This window comes from Mus musculus, chromosome 2 (genome assembly GCF_000001635.26).
Source record: "Mus musculus strain C57BL/6J chromosome 2, GRCm38.p6 C57BL/6J".
Classification (NCBI taxonomy): Eukaryota; Metazoa; Chordata; class Mammalia; order Rodentia; family Muridae; genus Mus; species Mus musculus.
This window is the reverse complement of record NC_000068.7, coordinates 165,217,641-165,235,308: the sequence shown is the minus strand read 5'-3', so window position 1 is coordinate 165,235,308 and position 17,668 is coordinate 165,217,641. Positions and strand designations below refer to the sequence as shown.

The window sequence follows — 17,668 nt, the reverse complement described above, 5'->3', positions numbered from 1 at the left end:
GTCCACCTCAATGTTCAGTGATTGTCTCTGAAGCCTCGGTCTGTGCAAAGGGCCTTTCTGGGCAGCCAGCCAGGGGTGGCCACTTGAGAAGCCCGCCTCTACCTTCGCTTGCACCCCCTTCTTTTGAAGCCGGGCTTTCATAGTGTGTGGGGGAAGGGGGGCTAGATGCAGCGAAGTCTGGCCAGGGGAGTGGTGGGGACAGGGTCTAGTCTGCCACGGGTGCCTCGGGGCAGCTGAACCGCCAGGCAAGGAGGGAGCCCGCTCCCCTCCTGGGGGCGCTCCCTTCGCGCGGATCTGGGCTGGGAGGAGGAGAAGGAGCACTCCCCCGGGGGCTTTCCCGCTGCCGGCGACGGGGGAGACGGAGCCTCCGGGCCCCGCAGGCGAGGGAGGGGTGCGGTCGGGGCGGGGGCCGGGCTCCCCGGCTGGCTGCGGGGTCCGGCCCGGCGGCCGCCTGCGGCTCGGCGCTGCTCGGCGCTCCTGCCCGGCGGGCGCTGCATTCTCCGAGTCTCCACCAGAGGCTGCGGGAGGAAGGAAGGGATCCGTCCCTTGCACACTTCCCCCCTAGTCAGACACGCACACTCCCTCGCTCTCTCGCTCCTCCACACACGCGCGCACTCGCCGCCGCGGCTCCCCCTCTCGCTCCCGCTCTCCCTCGGCTCCTCCGAGCGGACGCCAGAGCCGGACCTGGCTGTGATCCTGCCGCTTGCTGGCGTCCCAAGGCGCGGACCAGGGTGCAGTCCGGCCGCTCCCCAAGGTAAGAGCGCGCGGCACCCGCGGGAGGACAACCGATCGCCGCTGGGGAAGGCTGCGGGCCGGGAGGGTGCACGGGCCGGGGAGAGGCGGGCGCGGCGCGGCGCGGGCTCCGGGGCAACAGCTGAAGCGCGCCCATCCCGCGCCCCCTCCCCGGCGGGGAGACAGGGACTTTCCCACGTCCAAACTTTCCCCGGCGCGGAGCCCAGCCCGGCCACCTCCCGGCCCGGGAGTCGCGGTCCCTGTGTCCTGAGCTCCAGGATGCCCCCGAGGCCGGGGAGGAAGGGGGTGTCTGCGCCAGGGGTGTAGGGCCGGAGTGCGGGGAGGGGTGGGGAGATGGAGAATCCAGCCTCTGTACGGGCCGGGACCCCGGCATTCCCGCCGCCCACCCCGCGCCGCCCCGGCTCGGCTCGCAGCCCCTCCCGGAGGCCCGGCGATCGGCGCGGCGGGAGCGTGTGCGCCGCGCGGGTGCGTGTGCGGGTCGAGCCGCGGCGACACGCGCGGCTGCGGCCACCCCTGGGTGGGGTGAGCTGGACAGGCTATGAGGACCCTTGTGGCCCTGCCGACGTGACCCCCTGCTCCCTTCGGCCGTCGGATGGCCGGTGGAGATTGAGAGGTAGCTCTACCCTCTTCATCCGCACACGACTCCGGGGACTCTGTCCCCACCACGGAGAAGGACCGGGCTTCACAGGCTCACGTCCAAAGCACGCGCCACTCGGGACTGACCCTCCGGAGGCCGGGGTGCGGAACCGGGAGGCGTGGACCTTGCGACTGTGAGGGCGTACAGGCTGCGGGACCCTCGATAGACACTATCCCTAACCACGTCTCCCTTGGCTCGGGACCTGACTTCGCCACTTCCGCTGTGGCCTGGTCGGGTCCCTGCCCCAGCTTGGGTGCTGCTGGAGACGACCCTGTAGGGTGCAGCGGGCGGAGCGCAGAGAGAGGCTGGAGTCCCCCGAGGTCTCCCCAAGCCGCAGAGGCACCCCCTGCTGGCGGGCACAGCAGCGACGGCTGAAGCCTGCGGGGCCCGGCCGGTTGAAGGCTTGTCCGGCTCGCGCTGCTAGGAGCCCCCTGCTTTCTCTCCTACCCTTCCTAGTCGGCGGCGGCGTTGGTCGGAGGGTGTGCGTTCCATCTGATGAGCTCCCTGGGTCCCAGAACCAGCAGGAGTGCTCAACTTGGCCAGAGTCTTGATTGTTAGTATTGGCTACTGCCTCTGCTTCTTCTCCTTCTGTCCTGGAAGCCTATCCATTATGTCCTCTGTCCCTCAGAGTATCTCCCACGCTAGCCCACCAGTGCCCACCCTGACTCTTTTTGGGATGTGGGGGCTTGGCCCGTCTCATCCTCAGTGTTGCCACCTTCTTTCACCCTTCTTGCCTCAGTGTCTGTCAGGTCAGAAGGCATCTTCTTCCCCAAGCCAGCCTCTACTCTGCGGCAGCAGGATTCCCGGCTTTTTCCAGTGTTCCCTTAAACACTGCTTGGGATGAAGTGGGGGTGTCTCTGTGATCTTCCTTCACTACAAGAGTACCTGTGCTCCCCAGCAGGTGCTTTACCAAGCTAGGTCTCTCAGCCTAGGACATCTGCCTCTGGGGCACCCTGTCTGATTCTATCTACCTGGGCTGTCCTCCTTCCCATCCTGAAGTATTTATTGGAGGGTGGGTTCTGGGGTCACAGGGCAAACACTATCAAAAGGCAGAATGGGAACCCAGACACCCTGATATCCGGGCCTCACCAATTGTATGCTGGGTGAGTGTGAGGGAAAATGGATCCATTTCTTGTCCTCAGACTGCAGGCAAAGCAGGAAGGCGTTTGCTTCCATGCAGCATGAGGTATTTAAGGTAGATCCCCAGAGCTCTCAGGGGGAGAAAGCTGTTAAGTGAAAAACTGTGGTGACCCTGGGTACATGTGTATAGTGTGTGTGTGTGTGTGTGTGTGTGTGTGTGTGTGTGTGTGTGTGGCTTGGTTGCTTTTGCACAGAGGCTGGGCCTCAGCCTCTTTCCCCCTCTGGGGTTCTCTGTGTCCGTATCCTGTGGAGTTCTGAGACTCCCTGTGAGGCCTCGGGCTGGAGATGGAACAGGGATCTTCACCACAGCAAAGTTTGGAACAGTTTATTTACCACACCAATAAAGGAGTTGGCCAATTAAATTTCCTCTTTTATCTGAGTTTTTCTCTTGTTTTCTTCCATCAGGAAAATCCATTGGAAATACAGCCCGGGGGGGGGGGGGGAATGAGTTTCTGTTTATGTAACTGCACCCTTGCTGGGAAGCCTAGGAGAGGGTGGGGGGCTAGGCTGAGACCCAAGCTAGGGTTATACCAGCCCTCCCTCGGGAACCAAGACAGGCTGCATCAGTCGTTCTTGGCTGGGAGGAGACCAACACCTCAGTCCAGGCTCAGGAACTGAAGCCTTGTTTCCTGAATGTCCCCCACATACAAAGGAGGCTCTCCATCAGCTTTAGCTTCTCAGAGCACCCTTAAGATGGAATGTTGGATGGGATGCCTCTGCTTCTTGGCCGCTTGAGTTCTGTAACTGGGATCTCTAAAAATAAACAAAAACAAAAAACAAAAGCCTAAGGTCATGTTCCCACCCCACCCCACCCCTGCCTTACACAGGACAGGCTCTGATCTCAACATTGTCATCCAGACAATGGGCACTACTAGACTTCATCTCACAAGGAAAGGGTAAAAACTAACAGGAAAGTTACCTTGCACAACAGCCTGAGTCTATGTATGTGCGAGGCAGAGGTTTAGAACAGGGAGGCTGGAGGCATAGCTGTCGTGCCCTTGGGCTGGCTGTTGACTGTCTTGAGGGCATTCAGCACAGGAGGAGAAGAGGATCTAAAATCTATTTGGGCTCCACTCAACAAGTCGGAGCCCTAAAGGCACTGCATGAGCCCGGAGGAGGGCACACTCTCCTCTAATTTGCACAAAGGTGATGCTCCTGGGTTCTGGGCCCATGTTGCTGCTTGCCCTAAGAGGCTCCTGTTTTGTTAATGCTAAGGACACAAACAGTACCCACTCCTAAGCCAGACTCTCTTACAGGGGACCATGCCTCCCTACATCTGAGTATAGTCTGGGTCTGAGTATAGAAGGTTCCAGAGCCTGAAGGTGCTTCTTTACTACCATGCTTCCTCCCGGCCCCACCTTACCTGCAATCACGTGGAGGGGACGGACTCCTTATTTCCTCATGAGAACCCCCAGGCTTTGACTGTCTGCTTGCCACCAACCAGCTCTGTCGATGATGCAAGCGGGGCTTATGACTTGGGGCCTGTGTGACTTTGGACAAGTTACTTCACCTCTCTGAACCTCTGAACCTCAGTTGTTAGGTTGCTGAGTGGGGAAAAAAAGGAAAGAAGGAAAGAAAGAAAGAAAGAAAGAAAGAAAGAAAGAAAGAAAGAAAGAAAGATGCATAAGTTAGTTTCCTCTGCACCATGATGGGCACTTAGGTCGCTGGTTAACCACAAAATTGATTATGGTAATACTCTGTTAATAATCCTGAGCGCAATGGCTTTGCCACAATGGCTTGCCTACCTGGGGGCTAGAATCAGACTTTTTCTGATCTCAGGCTCCTCCTGAGCTTCCAGGGTTGTGGAAACTGGCTGGTTAAGTAGCAAGGGACAAAGGAAGGTTCTAGATTTCACAGATTCGTTTTTGTCCTAGTTTCTGCCTTCTCTCCCCCAACCCATCCCGTGATTCCCACTCTGACTCAGGCATCATGATGGAAACCTCCTCGCCAGCCTGCAGGCCTCCGGTCTTCCTCCTACCACAGTCCTTGCTGCAGTCACAGGCATCCTTCCTCAGCACAGGTGGGATCACGTCACTTGCTTGATTAAAACCCCTCCATGGCTCCCCATCGCCTACTGAATTAAGTCTAGATTCTGCACAGTGACATTCAAGGTCCTTGTAACCCCTCTGCATCCTCTTTTATCTTCTACGATGCCTCCAACCCAATGATCCTGCTCAAGGCCTGAACGGCTCTTCCTCTCAACACCCAGTCCAAAGCCCCATGACCCAACTTACGCAACAGTCTCTTCCCTAGGTCACACATGCACTTGTCTGTGCAGTTTTCCATCCGTTCATCATCTAGTTGGAAAAAAAACCCAACACACGAGCATGTGTTTGCTAGGCATGAGTTTGTGCTGAGCGGTGTGCTGAGGGTGGGAAACACAACTGTTAATCCCAGACAGCAGGAGGCCATCGGTCCAGCATGGCCCGCGGATAATTAAGCGGTTCTCAGCGCGGTGGTAAGAGCTGTGGGTGAGTGGCAGAAACTTTCAGAGTGAGGTATAAGCAGGGCCCTGTAGGATTGAATAATGGTCCTTTAAGGAGCAAGGGGGAGGCAGACTGGAGAGGAAGGGGGCTCCAGGCTCAGGGGTTTGGAAGTCCCCTGAGGGGGAAAGGGTGGGAAACTGCCAACCCAGTTGCTGAAGCAATTGCATGGAATGGGGATCCCAGGGAAGCCACCCCTGGGGCTTCGGAAGCAGGGCCTGTATGGCTGGAGAGCCACAGGAAGCAGGAAGGCGATATGGGATGGTGTCTCTGAGCAGTGGGGACCCTGAGGGTCTCAACAAGGGAAGCACCTGGTGACATTTGTCTGCAGAAGCTTCAGCCCAGCTGCAGGGAGAGTGGCTAAATTGGGAAGCCAGGTCCAGGGCTGCCATTGCTAGGCCTGCTACGACTGCTGCCTTTAGGGCCCAAGAGGGCCAGATGAATGCGGTGGACACGCGTGTGCCCATGTCTGGCGCATGAAGCTCTTGGGTCATGGTGACAGTAAATATGGGGCAAGGGTTACAGAAGCAGTGGGGACCGGCCGGGGACAGATGCTTGCGAGAGGCTGACGGGACCCAGGGTACAGTGATGAAAAGCCAGGTTCCTTGTGGGGGCTGGACACATGTCTGTGAGGTCCCAAGGCTGAGGGGGTTCACCCCACATCTAGTCTGAAGCATTAAGAGGTCTTGTAGGGCTCCTAATTCTCGGGTTCAGATGCTGCCCAGTGAGCCCTATGCCACCACCCAGTGGCCACCACTCTGCCTCGAACCCTAGGAGGAGATTTCCCTCTTTCTTGCTCTCCGCATGTCCTCAGTGTTTCTCAGCCAGAGCCACTTTTGGTCCCCAAAGGACATTGGGTGATGTCTAGAAATGAATCCGGGTCAGAGGCCATTTCTGGCACCCGGTGGGTGAAGGCTGTCACTGACAACAGTGCCAAGCCACCTACCACCGGCAGGATGTCCCCACCCCTGGCCACTCCAACCACGGAGAAGCCTGCAGTACATAGAGGGCCCACGCATGGAGGGAGACTCCACAGAGGCTGGTGTGGACATTTCCTTCTGTCTCCTGGGTGTGGAGCCTGGCATGTGGCACACCGCCAGCCTGCCTCTGCTGCATCAAGTGTGGGCTTAGGGAGGGGCTTAGAGCCACTCAGTGTGGGAGCCAGCACACCTATGGCTCCTGCACGGGGAGATAGCCACAGCTCCGAGGCCAAGGGCAGCCGCCCGGCCTAAAGTTCGCCAGCCCCTTGTCCTTGCCTTGTTCATTTCTGGCATTTGTTTTTCAATAGATCATGTATTATTATCATCATCATCATTATTGTATGTTTGTGTGTGTGTGCGTGTGTGTGTGTGGGGGGGCACACGTGCCATGGCATGCAGGTAGAGGGCAGAGGCAAACTTTGTGCAGTCAGCTCTCTCCTCCATCTTCTAGGTTCCGGGGATGGACTCAGGAGGTCAGGCTTGAGAGGCGAGGGTCTTTACTGAGAGGCGAGGGTCTTTACTGAGAGGCGAGGGTCTTTACTGAGAGGCGAGGGTCTTTACTGAGAAGCGAGGGTCTATTACTTGCTGAGCCATCTTGCTGGCTCTGGGATGTTCTGTCGCCGGTCTGTTTTGAGACGGGGTCTCATGTGTCTCGGGCTGATATCAGGTTTGCTTTGTAGCTGACGACGATCTTGGCCTTCTGTTCCCTGCACCTCTGCCTCCTGAGTGCTGGCTTGCAGGCGTGAGCCACCATGCCTGCTTTATGCAGTATTGGGAAGCTAACCGAGGGCTTCATGCAAGCTAGCCGAATACTCTACTAACCGGGCTACTTCTCCATTCTTAGATATTATATATCGTCTTAAATAGATGAGTCTCAGATGAACAAAGTGAAAACAGTAAGTTGCTGACTAAGAATCCTGACCCTGGAGCCCAAGAGAGCTGAGCTTACAGCTAAGTCCCACCGCTGCCCCTGTGGGACCCTCTGTCCCCTCATCTAGGAAATCCCTTTAGTTAACGTGGCTCCTGAGAGCCTGGGAGAAGAGAGGAGATACACAGGGCAGACCATGTGGCTTAGCTCCTAGGAAGAATGTATTCGTGTGGGTGTAAATGTATACACATACATACATCTGTGTGTCTTCTTATCCACGAAGGCGTTTTTAATTAACCATGATCCCCCTGGCCCTTGGTCACCATTTCGGTACGTGTTTTTGTTGACATAGATTTAAAATAAAAATAAAAATAAAAATAGAAATAAAAACACTTTGCACATGAGCCTCCGTAGCCTGCCTTGTGACTGTGTAGTGTACTGTGAGCATTTTGCCATTTCGATGAATAGACGTCCACATCACCATTTTTTAATAGCTGCCCAGCCCGCCATTGTGTGGCTGTCTATAATTCACGCGTCCAGCCCCCGCGGTTGGACACTTGGGTTGCTTCCAACGCTTTGCTATTACAAACAATTCTGCCACAAGCATCCTTGTACACATGTCTTCACGCTAGTGTCCAGTGATTTCCTCAGGGACTGCTTGGACATTTTTGGCAGAAGGAGGTATATGGCTCTGACCTGATTCCTTAAGTAGAAACCTTTAGACCCAGCAAGGCTAGGGCCTCTGGGGAATGAGGAGGGTGCCGGGAGCCAGGGGGCCATTTGGACTCTGGAAAGGCAAGCTGTAGTGTTAAGAATCAGCTGGCTCAGGCAATGGTAACCACCAAGGCCTCCCCCCACCTTTGCTGTCACTGGACTGTTGGAAGAATAGCAGACCAGGGTTGGGAGGTGGACCATGTATTTGATGGGCAGAGTGACAAACACCAGGCAGACAGGGACCTGAGGTGGACAGGCTGAGGCAGGCTGATGGATGGGTAGCAGGGGCAGGTGGATTCAGGTCAGCAGACAGACAAGATGATTGACAGGTGACGAGCTGGGCAGATGCAGGTGTCCAGAGAGAGGACTGCGGCCTCAGGGTGGAGCCTGCAGAGACCATGAGCTGACAGAAGAATTTGAGAGGGGATATAGCTGAGGCCCAGGAGCTCCCTGGCCTGTGTCTTCTGCCACGCAAGCAGCTGAAAGACCGTAGGGACCAATCAAATGTTTGGATGGGAACTCTCCTCAGGGGGAAAAAAAAAGGCCCTGCAGTGCCCTCTCTGGTCCAGTTTCAAGTCTGTTTATTCACAAGACGTTCTCAATGAGCTTGAAGGGTGGGACTAGGGATGTGGCTCATGTGGAAGAGTGCTTGCCCAGCATCTGTGCAGCCCCAGATTTGGTCCCCAGCACCACGGGGATCAGAACTAGAAGTGTGGCCGGGCGTGGTGGCGCACGTCTTTAATCCCAGAACTCAGGAGGCAGAGGCAGGTGGATTTCTGAGTTCAAGACCAGCCTGGTCTACAAAGTGAGTTCCAGGACAGCCAGGGCTATACAGAGAAACCTTGTCTGGAAAAAACTAAAAACAAACAAACAAACAAACTAGAGGTGTTGTGTAAACCTGAAACCCAGCACTCTGGAGGGAGAGGCAGGAGCATCAGAAGTTCAAGGTCACCCTTGGCTACATAGTGAGTTCAAAGCCAGCCTGAACCATGTGAGACCTTGTCTCAGAGCAAAAGGGGACACAGGAAGGAGAACAGTGGGCAGAGGGGACGCCATTGCACAGCAAAAGGGGGCTGGGGGAGGAAGAATCTGTTTCACTTCCAGGACACCGTGTAATCAATAACAGGGTCCTGCTGAGGGCACAGAAGCTAGACTGCCATTTACCGGCAGAGGGACCTGAGACTTGTCACCAGCCTGTGGGCTTCTGTCCTGACTCTGAGGTTTGTGGAGAAGATTGGAGCATTCACCTATAAGAAAAGCTTTAGAAGCCTTGAACACTGATACTGTACACACTTGTTACACACACACACACACACACACACACACACACACACACACCAGGTGTGTCATAAGCACATCTCAACAAAGTAGCTCACTGGACACAGATCATGGGGGTCCGCCCTGGAACTGTGGATTGAGCCATGACACTGCTGTGTTTGGAGAGAGGGCTCAGTAAAGGGGAAGCAGCTTGGTGATGTCTGGCTGAGGGGCAGTGGCCAGGCTGACCAGAGCACAGAGGATGGGGAGGGAAGGAGAGGTTGAGGAGCTGAAGGAAGGCCCCTCAGTGCCATGACGATGCTCCAGGCCGAGGAGTGCTGGTGATGGGGAGCTACTGCAGGGAGCTGGCTGGATTTTAGAATGAACTTGGAGGAAAGAGGACACAGGGAACAGGGCACTGGGATCATGTGAGCCAGGATCACATGAGACCGTGGAGAACAGGGACAGAAGGAAGAGATCCATGTGGTTACCTGGACCCAGCACAGCTTGGCTGCAAGAGACCCTGTGGAGAAAAGCGAGAGATCTAACAGCAGGCAAGCCTGGATATGGGTGTGTGTGTGTGTGTGTGTGTGTGTGTGTGTGTGTGTGTGAACAAGGGCCCATTAATCAAATCACGGGAGTCTATGCTTGAGAGACTCCCAGAAAAGCTGAGAGTCTGCTGACATTTTTCAGCCACCCAGCACCCCACCTGATGCCATCCGTCCTTTGGTCATTTTCCAGCCCATCACCCACCCACCTCCATTCAAATGTCGGGCTTCCCACTGCCCGCCTGCTGCTTCTGCCCACCTAATTGCCAAGCGATGGCCAGCCATTCACTTGCTGTGCACCCACCCACCCACCACCCACCACCCACCACCCATCCACACCCACACCCACCCACATTCCACCGCCTTGCTCTGTGTCTTCTCAGTGCTCATCTGTCTGCTCCCTCACACCAGAGAACTCACCAGCTCACCGGTCCACTCCCAGGGTGGTGCCCGACTATGTGCCCGACTGAGGTGAAATCTTGACGCAAATGTCTGGAGGCTCCTGCTGATGGAGACGGGAATTGGGAAAGACATTGAGAACGAGTGGACTCCTTAACCTGGAAGAGAGAAATTAGAACGGGACTTTATGTCCTCCTGGCTGTGAAAGGCTCTGGATGGCCATGGCCTAGATGGCTGTGACAGAGATGAGTAGTGTTCCAAGACTGTTAGCTGCTAATACCACACAGATTTGCTGTTTGTTTTCTTTGGATTCTGTGTGTGTAGGCACACACACACTCTTGCATACACATCTGCCTAAGCTGGCAATGTCTCCTTGAAGCCATAGCTGGTATCCATCTGATTCCACATCTGATATCTCCTCCTTTTGGGGATTCTATTGGCCCCAGTAAGAGGCACACAGTAGGTGCTCCATAAACATTCAGTACAGTAGGTGGCTCACTTCAAGTGGACGAGAACAGGGGAATGGCCCCCAGGCTGGGGCAGAGGAAACTGGCTACATTTGAAGCTGGAGGGATCAAGGCTAGCTTGCCAGAGGGGAGACTGCTGTATTGATTGCAACACTATCTGTGTTTGGCTCTGGGGGGGCGGGAATCAAAACTGTATGGGCTACTGAGTAGAGAGAGGTGCAGATTGGCTCATTTGTGGAGGGGTACTGGAGGACTCTGGCTGGGACCTGTGTGGGGTGATCAAGGTGCGGAGTGAGTTGCCTATAGATGAGACAATGGCTTCACCGTCGGCCACACGCCTCCACAGCCAACGTCTGTCCCCAAGTGTCTCTCATTCGAGAGCCCTTGCCTCCTTCCTGTGGAGCCGATGTCCTTTCCTGTCTCCTCATAAGCCTCTGTTCTCACAAACCTCAGCCTCCAGCCGAGTATCTGGCTTTTCTTGGAGAATGCTTTTCTGGGCATAGGCCTCCCTCAAAACTATCCTCAACAGAACTGAAGCTTTACTTCAGGGGTGTGCCAGCCCCTCTACCCAGCCCCAAATCCTGTCGCCGAGCCTCTGTTACCGCAGGACCTGGATCAGGCCACTGTCCCTCTTGCCCTCATAAACACCTGGCCACTTTGCTCAGTGTTTGCCATGTTCCCTTCCTACTCGAGTTTCCAACAGAGAATTTCTGCACCACCCCCATCCTTGTAAATTCTGAGTCCATTCCCAGCACAGACTCTTATCCCCTAGCTCAGTCCAGACCCGTGCTGGAACCTAGTGATACCCTCCTCCCTAAACGATAGTGCTAGATGTCTGTTGTGTGTGGCAGCCAGCCAATGAAGGTGCCAGCTCTGCCACCACTCCAGGGCCTCTGCAGCCACTCTGCAGGGCTTGGAAAAAGCCCCTGGATATGGGCTCGTGAGACCCTCCCACCACCTGCCCACTACCTCCACATGCTCAGAGAACAGGGGAACTTTCAGGTTAGCAAGCAGGCTGGGCTGATGGCGGGCACCAGCCGTGCTGGCAGCTCCACTGGGCTTGGCTCACAGGCTAGAGAATCCGAGACTTGCTGTTTCTGGGTTAGGAAAACAATCACAAATTAGAGAAAATGTTTTGGGAAATTGCTCTACTGCACAAGAGGGAGGCTGCTGAGGGAGGGAGCACAGGAGGGAGGGAGGGAGCACCACAGTGGAGAGGGAGGGAGCATAGGAAAGAGGGAGCACAGGAGGGAGGGAACATGGGAGGAGGCACAGGGAAGGGAGAGAAAGGAAGGGAGGGAGGATGGGAAGGAGAGAGAGGAGAAGGAGGATAGGAGGGAGAACAGGAGGATCAGAGGGAGGGTAGGAGCAATGACTATCTGTCAGCTCCAGACCCTTTGCTTGACACTCAAGGCCCCATTTTGTCACCCGACACAGTTCTTCACCCGCTGAGCCAGACACACCTGCAGAGCTAGCATTGCTCCAAGGTTGCCTCCCATCTATCAGCTTTGCCGAACCCTTCCGGCTGCTCCATCTGCCCTTTGTGTCCTGGTGGTACCTGAAACATCTCTCTCTAGACAAGTGATATACTGACTGGCTAACATTGGGACAATCTCTTTGAGTGCCTGAGCCTCAGTTTCCTCATCTGTACAATGGGGTTGCTGAAGGAGGTGATGGATACATAGAGTCCGTCTCTCACCTTAGTGAGGATGCCCCTGCGAAGCTTCCTGCCTTCCAGAAGAGCAGAGCTCTTAGCAGTGAGGCCAGCTGTTATCTCCTATCTAGGAACATCACAGCTCCACTCCTGAAGCCCTGCTGTGTTCACATCTGTCCAGGTCTCCCCCGCTGAGCAACTATGGAGACAGGTACTTGAGTTTCAAGGCAGGAGCTAGAGAGCTGATGGAAGGTGTCCTAAGAGGAAGGTGAGGCTGGAAGTTTCTGTTTTAGAAGTCATCTGGCCATCAAGGCACTCCACACCAGGCTTTCTTTGAAAGCAAAGGTAGTCCTAAAACCAAGGGCTCTGTGTCTGTCTGTAAAGGGCTGGTCTGGGGGAACATATCTGCCCATGTGGCTCTGAGAGAGAAGCAGAAAAGAGCCCCGGGGTGCTCGGAGGCCCCAGGAATCCTGCAGATTCCACCTGCCCCTCCTCTGGCCTAGTGGAGACTCAGGCAGTGAGAGATGAGACAGCTTGTGTGTCAGAGAGTGGGGCCTCAGGAACTCTCCTCGCAGTGAGCAGGGGTAGCAGAGATGTCCTGGGATCCCTCTTGTCAATCAGAGGGTGGCTAGGACTCTGTTCGCTCTGCGGTACAGTGAGCCAACGTCCTTGGCCAGAGGGAATGCAGTGAGCCAATGTGTGTGTTGGTTGGCAAGCATGCCAGTGTGCAGGTGCGTGCACCCATGTGTGCATATATGTGGAGGCCAAATCAGACACTGGGTACCTCCCATTGACTTCCACTTCCTCGAGACAGGCTCTGTTGTTGAACCTGGAACTTTGACTGGGCTAGCTGTCTGGTCTGCAGAGCCACTGGGAGCCACTGTCTCTGCCCCTCCTCCCTCAATGCTTGGCGGTACAGGACCTGGTATCCATGCCCGCCTTTTCACAGCGGAGCTAAAGATTCAAACTCTGGTCTCTATGCTTGCATAGCAAGTATTCTTACCCTGTGAGCATCTCCCAGTTCTCCTCAGAGGCGATCTTATTCTCTCTTTTCCGCACCTCAGTTTCTCCTTCCACCTGCCCTCTGCTTCTTCCTTTCTTTCTCCCGAGCCTTTCCCCAAGTGGAAGATGGGGAGGGGACACGGAGGAGAGTTTGAACAAACTGGGACTGCAGGCAGAACTTGGGATTGGTTGGCCAGCGCCATCCTTTTTCCCGGTTGCCATAGCAGCCATTTCCCCGGGTTGTCAGTGATGAAACTCATAACATTGTTTTCAAATAATCCGTGTAATTGAAATAACAATTGAGCTGTTAACTCGTCTCTCACACTCAGGCTAGGACAGCTCCTCCTCTCTCCACACCCTCCTCCCCACCCCGGAAGTCTCTGTCCCTTCCTGGCTCCTCTTCCAGGTTCCAGCCTTGGCGCTGGAGGAAGACAGGAGTAAGCATGGCTTCCCCAAATCAGTGTATACGCCCCAGAGCTCAGGAACCCCAAGCTGAACTAGAACTTGGAGGTAGGAGGCTCTTTCTCTTTTGCAACTTCAGGTCCAAAGGAGAAAAGGGACATGGCCAGGGCCCCGTGGGAAAGGAGCAGATGGAGGAACAGCCCGAGTTTTGGTGACAGTTGTTAAGTGTTGGATTGGATTTACCCTGACTTTGCAGGTAAAGAAACCGAGGCCTGCGGAGTCGCAGATACAAGTACTTTTCAAACTTCAAAACATAGCTAATGGATCTGGAGAAAGTCGTCTCTCTCCGCCCTAGATCTCCAGAGTTGGAGCAGAGACCTGATCCTTAGTCAGAAGACTTCCTGGAGGAAGGAGCCTACCTCAGAATGAGAGACAGGGAGTCCTCAGGGAGCTAGAGGGGTAGGAAACGTGCAACCACTCAAAGTGCACATGTGGTGAACACAGCATCCGAGGTCCCCACCCGGTGGTCAGAAGGTTCTGGGATGGATGGAAGAACGGGAAGTGTCTGGAATCACACAGAATGGCTCGGCCGACAGACAGCTCCCTGTGGATGCTTCACGGAGGATAAAAGCATTTTAGAAAAAAACAACAGTCTGGTGTCTGTCCAAGGTGCTCTCTGAGTCCACAGACTGTGTGGGTGGCTGGGGTAGCTGGCAATGGCTAGGGGGTGGGGCAGTCCTCAGAATGCAAGAATAGAGGACAGCAAGACTCTAGCTTCCCTCCCTGGAGTATTGAGAGTGGCACCCGCCAGCCAAAGACCTTGTCCTTCTATCCTTGGACATTCATTCAACAGCCACTGGCTATCTACCTGCTCCAAGCCTAGAGCCAGGCGGTCTCCCAGGATATACGGATAAGGTAGACTTATCGACTTACATCCTCAAGGACTCTTTCAGTCTGTCAGGACACACACATGCACGAACACACATACACACACACATACCCCCGCACTGCACCGCACCCCACCGCACCACACCACAACACACCACAGCACACCCTGGATCAAATGACTTGGGCTCAGTCTTGAAGGCTGAATAGGAGTTTTCACTGTGCGAATTTTTTACCAGAAGCCCCATAAACAGGCAGGGAGACACTCACAGTTTAGGGGACACCTGGAAGCTTATGTGCCTGGAGGGTTGGCCACCTGACACCACATGGCAGATTGAGGAAACAGACAGTAGAGACAAGAGGCCACCTGGAGTTGGGGTAGCAGCCTGGACCCACTCCCTTGAAACCTTGGTCTGTCAGGAAAGCAGGTGGGAGCTCCCAACGTGTTTCCTGAGCGACTTCCATAGCACTGTGCCTGTCCACGGGGCAGACTCAGCTCAGTTCAGCCAGAGAACCAGGGCTACAGGAGTTCCCCCGGACAAACATGGGTGGGTTCCCGGGTAGCAGCTGGAGCTGGCTTCCATCACAATATTGATGATGGACACTCCCCTGGAGGACCACGGTTCTGGCAGGAGGCCAGGCTGAGCCTGTCACTGGCCCCAAATGACCTTTCAGGCGGTACCTCCTCTCTGATCTGTGGTTCCCAAGCTCATCTGTTGTGGGATGTTCTTCCTTGTCTGGCCATGGGACTGACACTCCTGTTAAAGTGTGGAGCAGTTAGTTTCAGAACTGGGATCGCCCCAGCTGGGAGGCACAGTAAAGCTTGGCCAGTTGCTAAGCATCATTCTATTACCAGGATGGCCCCATAGTAAAGCATGGTCCCTTGGACCAGCAAGATGGTATGGCAGGTCCCTTAGACACTTGTACCTGAGTTGGATCCCCAGGACCTACATAGAGGAAGGAGAGACCTGACTCCCCAGGATATCCTCTGACTCCACACATGTGCCATGGCACGCATATACCAACGTATACAAATAAATAGATAAAAAAAGCATATAAACAAATAAATATAATTAGAGAGAAAAGAAGAATGACCTGGCCCAGCCAGGCCTGGGGCTAAGGTAGAGAGTCAGAAATCTCTGCTTGTTTGTGACAGTCAGATGCAGCTGGAAGAGTGGCACCGGTAGCTGTGTAGACGTGCACCCCAGCTGTCACGCAGAGGAGCACAAGTGGCCTTGATGTTGGGCAGACCCGGAGGTGTAGAGAGACACTTGACCTCTCTGGGCCGTGGCTGCTTCATCAAGGATGGTAATCACAGAGCATATCCAGCAGATGTTGAGAGAGGTTAGCTGAGATCACACATGCACGTGGATGGGGGTGGGGGAGGGGACCGGAGGGAGACAGTAGCATAGGAAGCCAGGGAACCCCAACTGTGAGCACCTGACTGAAACCCTGTCCTGGGTAACTTTCTCAGGCTCTCTGAACCCCTATGGCTTCTCAGGTAGACAGGGATAGGAGATGGACAGGCATGTGATCCCAGCACTTGGAACAGAGAGACAGGAGGGTCAGAGTTCAAGGTCATCCTTCAAGACATAGTGGCCAGCCTGGGCTCCAAGAAACAATGAACCAAAAGGCTGAGTGGGTTGCAGCCGTATGGATATAGGTGGCCATGGTTTGGAGAATATGAGTCTCTTGAACTACAGGCAGAGGCTGCCCCAGCCATCTCCCTACCACACCTTGCAGGTCTCCACCACAGAGCCTCACGGGCCCTGGTGAGGCCCTCTGTTGCCCTGCCCAGACTTGTGGCTCCTCTCTTTCTCTTAGCAGCCTCTGCCCTGCTTGGCTGTAGCGGATCGTAGGACTGGCTCTCCTTTCCTTCCGCTCCATCCTCTCTGCCCTCAGAGGCCCTTGCTCAGACAAGGCCCAGGATCACACAGAGAAAGATGAATCCACAGGGATACAGGGACAGATGGCCCCAGCCCCGTTAGATGAGCCATTGGCTGACCTTCAGAGAATGCAGGAGTTCTCTGTATGGGTACTTTTCCTTGACGCTGGGGTAGGCCACGGAGGGTTGATTAGGGCCAATCTCTGCACACTTACAACCAAGAAATGCCCAGACAAGTGTCACCTCGGTGGCAAAGTCATCCCAGCAGACATCCGCTGTGCTAGAACATGGCTATAAAATGTGAGCCTGGTCCCAATGTCCCACAGAGGGGCTTTATAATCCCATTTGGAATCCTCTAGTTGAGCCTTTTGTGTTCCCTTCAGCTAGAGTTCCTGTCCCTGACAAAGTCTCCAAGCCGGCTGATGCTAAGCATGGTGTCGCTGCCCCCAGTATTCAGCTCAGCCAGAAACCGTGAACTCTGATCTCAAGTCCCAGCCTTCAGCCTGCTTCTCACTCGGAGTTCAACCCCAGGCCCCAGTCCTCAGCTTTTTCCCTATCAGTAACTCACCTTCAATAGAATTTCCATCCAGAGGACTGGGGTTATAGCTCAATGGCAGAGGGCTTGCCTGGCCCACACAAGGCCCTGGATTCAATCTATAGCAAAAACAAAACCAAACCCCCAAACAACAACAACAAAGTTCTCCAATCCAAACTCTAATTCCAGACACTAAGATCAGGAGGGACAGACTTCTGGATCCTTCCAGCTCAGCTTCCAGGTCCCAACCCTGACCCTCTGGCCTCCAGGACTCCAGGAGGTGGGTCTGAACTCACTGTCATCTGTGTGTTTATCCAAACCCTTGACATACGCTTAGCGTCACTCCAGAACAATGGTGGAGTGTGGTCCCACTGTCCTCTGGAGAGACAGACAGTCAGGATGTCACAACCAAAGATTCCCTAGTCCCTTAAGAGCCTAGCAGAGCAGTGTTGGGGATCACTGCCCTCCATGAGGGGTGAGCACGAAGCAAGGAAGACAGACAGGCCCTGCTTGAGTCAGCCTGTTCACTTGCAGAGTGTTTACTTCAGGCTTGCTGGTCTCCTGGATGGGTAGAAGAAGAAATGCCTTGTAAGGGGCAGCTTGGGGGAAGGGACTCTGTTACTGTAGGGACCTAAGGTCAGCCATTTGAGCAGACTCCTTAAGTCTGGGAGAACAAGAGCCAGGAAGACATAAGGGAGGCTGGTATTGCAGGCCAAGAGACCAGCGTGTGCAAAGGCCCTGAGGCTGGATCACAGTGGGTTTGGAGGACAGCCAGAACCTGCTTTGAGAGGACCACAGAAAAGGGATGGAGAGAAAGATCAGAGGAGTCACATGAGACCAAATCTCTCTGGCTCTTAGGGGCCATTCCACTCTGAGAAAGACAAGAAGCCAAAGGACTTTCCGGAGAAGGTGATGTTATGTTTTAACACCTCTGCTGAGAGTACGCCGCAGAGGCAAGGGCAGAAGCAGGGAGACTGTCCGGGACGCTGCCACAATAATCCAAGTAAGAGACGACATTCCTCGTGGCCCAGGCTGTTGACAACCACAGCGGTGAGATTG

At 54.9% G+C, this 17,668-nt stretch overlaps 1 protein-coding gene and 1 long non-coding RNA gene across 10 annotated transcripts in view; one reads left to right on the top strand and one right to left on the bottom strand.

Moving 5' to 3' along the window:
• Positions 1–384: 384 nt before the first annotated feature.
• Positions 385–17,668, top strand: part of Cdh22 (cadherin 22) — a 123,424-nt gene continuing 106,140 nt past the window's right edge. For 2 of the 9 annotated variants that reach the window (XR_003949821.1, XM_030246473.1), the window contains exon 1: positions 385–754. The gene's annotated coding sequence lies outside the window, so the exon portion shown is untranslated. Of the gene's footprint in view, positions 755–17,447; positions 17,613–17,668 lie in introns of those variants that run through there. The other 7 variants (XR_003949827.1, XM_006498534.4, XM_017314851.2 and 4 more) reach the window with 7 other exon arrangements.
• On the bottom strand, positions 2,395–13,029 carry Gm36748. The gene is made up of 3 exons (XR_375215.3): positions 12,904–13,029; positions 9,801–9,937; positions 2,395–9,355 (listed from the first exon to the last, which is right to left on the bottom strand). It is a non-coding gene; the product is annotated as a predicted gene, 36748 (long non-coding RNA).